This window comes from Triticum dicoccoides, chromosome 7B (genome assembly GCF_002162155.2).
Source record: "Triticum dicoccoides isolate Atlit2015 ecotype Zavitan chromosome 7B, WEW_v2.0, whole genome shotgun sequence".
Taxonomy (NCBI): domain Eukaryota; kingdom Viridiplantae; phylum Streptophyta; class Magnoliopsida; order Poales; family Poaceae; genus Triticum; species Triticum dicoccoides.
The window spans coordinates 599766059-599769876 of record NC_041393.1 but is presented as its reverse complement, the minus strand read 5'-3'; positions in this window follow the sequence as shown (position 1 = coordinate 599769876).

Sequence of the window (3818 nt, the reverse complement as noted above, 5' to 3'; positions counted from 1 at the left end):
GGGGTGGAGGGTTTAGAGGTTTCATATTGTGTTAGCTAGGTAATAAAGAGAAGTGACCTCTCTTTCTTCGTGCTTGGTCGACGCTAACTACTATACATATAGAGAGAAGTGACCTCTCTTTCTCCGTGCTTGGTCGACGCTAACTACTATACATATAGAGAGAAGTGACCTCTCTTTCTCCGTACTTGGTCGAATAACAAGTAGTGGCCTGGCCAGGGTGTACATACTACCCCCTCCGTTTCTAAATATTTGTCTTTTTTTAGAGATTTCAAATGGACTATCATATACGAATGTATATAAAAACATTTTAGAGTGTAAATTCACTCATTTTACTTCGTATGTAGTCATTTGTTAAAATCTTAGAAAGATAAATATTTACGAACGAAGGGAGTACAAGTCATTGCATTGTACGTACTACATAATATAGTGGACTGGCCAGGGTGTGGTTGTGGTGCCGTGGCACGTCGCAAGACGCAAGTTGACGTAGCCGTTAACCACTCAGTTTCTTCAGCGCCGTACTACTATATCCAAAAAATAATAATTTAGAAAAGAAGGATGACCCCCGGCCTCTGCATCTGGACGATGCATACGGTCACTTTATTAATTATTCTAACGAGACCTTACAAAATCATACAACAGTAAGACTAAAGCCGCCGTCTAAGCAACAAACTGTCGCTACACCTATCCAGTTGATGAAGGGGCGCAGATAGCCTGGACCTAATACCAAACAGACATCGCAGGCAAGCCTAACATCTAAGACCTGAGACCCCAACCTAGCCACTTGCCGGGTCTGGGACACACACTGGTCCGGCGTGCTCTCAGTGGCCGCCGCCGCCAACTACCACCGCTTCATCTTCAGAACTGTATTGATGCATAAACCTTGCTCGGTCTAGCTATCGGCGACGCCACCATGGCGTCCAACGACACCTCCTCCCTGCGCGCAAACAGCTGAAACAGTTGAACACGTTGCGGTCGCCATTGATACACCTCAGCGCCATGCTGCCAAGTACCACCAGCCGACACAGCTTGAAGCCCTTGGTGGATCTGTCGTGCGTACCACCTGCCGACCAGGCATGACCAAGCGTAGCACCTGTCGGTCAGGCATGACTTGACATCTCCACCGAAGCTCCGTGCAAGACGAAGCCGCTCCACCTCCTGCCTCTGACTTCAGAAACGACACCGCAGTGCCGCCATCGTTCGGTCTGGAAACCAGATCCTAGAGTTTTCCCCGGAGCAATCCGAGTGGGTCGATGGTAGTCACATGATGATGCCTTCATCAAGGTAATGACATGGAACACCGCCATCGCCCGCCGTCAGCTCGGTTTTCACCGACAACTACGTCTCCCCGACTCGCAGCTGGTGCCAGATGACGGATCCCGAGATCCGAACACCCAGCCTCAGGCCGACCACCTCTGATGGAAGAGATGACCACCACCGCTAGCTGCACGGGTCAGAACAGATATGATCGGAGGCCGCCGACGAGACCACCAGGCCCTCCACGTCGCCATCGCTGATCTGAAGGCAACATGCACGCCACCGCAGCCAAGCCGGCCGCTACCGACCCCAGCCGCCGCCGCCGCCGCCCAAAGGGCCATCCGTAGCGCCCGCATCCCTGGCCTCCGCCGCGCCAAGCCGTCGCCATCCGAGGACGGGCCGGCCTCCCGCCGCCTGCAGCCATCCGCCGCGCCACAGATCCCAGATCGATCGCGCCACCACACGCCTTGGGGTCCACCCCACCCCGGAGACGCGCGAGAGAGGAGATCCCCTGCCACCGCCATCGGCCCCCGGGCTTAGCCCGACGACGTCATCCGGCGGCGGAGGAGGGAGAGAAGGGAGTTTGCGGCGGCGGCAGCTAGATTTCTGGCTCCGCCCGAGTCACCCTAGGGGGAGGACGACGCGGGTTTTGAGAGATGGTAGGGTGGTGGCCAGCAATGGCGATTGGGGGAGGTTGAGGAGAGGGCGGGGCGGCGAGGCGATGCCGGTAGGGCCATCCGTACTACTATATCCATGGATCAAATTATTTCGTGTATTGTTTTGACGTATTATTTGGCGATCAACGGCGTATTAGCTATGCGTGAGAACCTCGATAAACTAGGTAGTGGTACAACCATACAAGTCTTTTGGCTCCTCCATGTGCATGTGTGTCTGCATGCGGTCTCGTGATCATGACCTGATGAGTGCGCGCAACACAGCGCGCACGTCTCTTGACATGGGTTCACCTTCATGTGCACTATGGGCGATCGATCAACAGTGCAGTGTCTTATGCCATAGGATTTGCCAAATTTCACAGGTGTCGGTTCAAGCTATAGTAACAGCTCATGTTGATCGCTCACTTTCATTCGGAAAACGCATTTCCCGTGCGTTCCTTTTGAAGCTAAGATGAGTTGTTATTTTCGTTCTAGGCTTCTAGCTATGGTCTGTCATTGCATATTGTCAATGAAATTAATTTAGATGTCCTCCGGATCGATCGATCGACCACCAGCATATAGATAGATAGATAGATAGCATTGGTAAACCTCCTCCATCCCATATTCCCATCCGAGTCGTCAAATTACAATAATCCGGCAGCAATCTCAGCAAGACCTAGGCATTTCTTTTGGAGATTCCAAGCATCCGACTCCGGGTCGGGGCGGTGGCAGTAGACCTTAGGGTCGTAGTCCCCGTACTTGATGGTGGGATACTGAGCCTTCATCTTCTCGACATGGGCGGCGTGGTCTGCCGTGATCCTGGCCATGAACTCGTCATCGTCCCACTCCTCGTCTTCGTGCGAGTCCTCCGACGTCACCTTGTCGACCTCCTCCGACTTGGCCTTGACGGTGGTGAAAGCTAACGCCTCCTCCTCCGTCTTGGCCTTGGCCTTGACGGTGACCTCGCCGCCGTCCTCCTCCGCCTTCCTCTTGGGGCCGCACCCCGCCTTGACGATCAACGACGCCTCCTCCGCCTTGGCCTGGAGCAACATCTCTCTCGCCTCCTGGTAGGTTAGGGTTTGCTGAATTGGATTGGATTGGGGATTTCTCTCTCTCGCTGTATTGGATCTCAAGTTGTTGAAGGGAAACGCGAGGAGGAGGAGGCCGGCGGCTGGCGTATATATATGCCCAGGCCAACCCTGACCAACCTCGGGTCCGACTCGGGCTCTTCCATCGTCATACTCGTTCATTGGGCGGGGCTTGGATGGGCTAGGCCCCACCATTTCTTTCTATCTTTCTTTCTTTCTACTAGCCTCTTGGTACCCCTCAAAAAAACTAGCCTCTTGGGTAGTAGATAGAAAAAAAAAGATTCTAAAAAAAAGTAGATACAAAAAAAAATCTACTCACGCTAATAAAACCACCCAAGATTTTTCAAAAACTGTGAATCTAAAAAAATGTTCTTGAATTCAAAATAATGTTTGCAAATTTCAAAAATATATACATGAATTTAAAAAAACATGTTTTTAAAATATGAATCCAAAAAAACCACACATGAATTTTCAAAAAACATTCATGGTCCTTGTGGTACTGGGACAACATCATCATCGGCTAACACGTGTATACTTTCACTCATGGACCCAGTTTCCCTCTACCTCCTATTCCAAGTTTTCATGATTGAAAGTGAAGAACATGCATAAATTTCTCTAAACATATATCTTTCTTATGCTTGCATACCTGGTACCCATAAAATTTCCCCTGATTCATCTGAATTTGTCAACACAACAAGTGTGTGCTATTTATCAAGCAAGGCATGAGACAGTGTAACTGCAACTGAAGTGCCTCACCAACTGAACTATCATGCAATTAATGATTTCCAACTTTCATCAAGTGTGCCAAACGATACTTTGAACT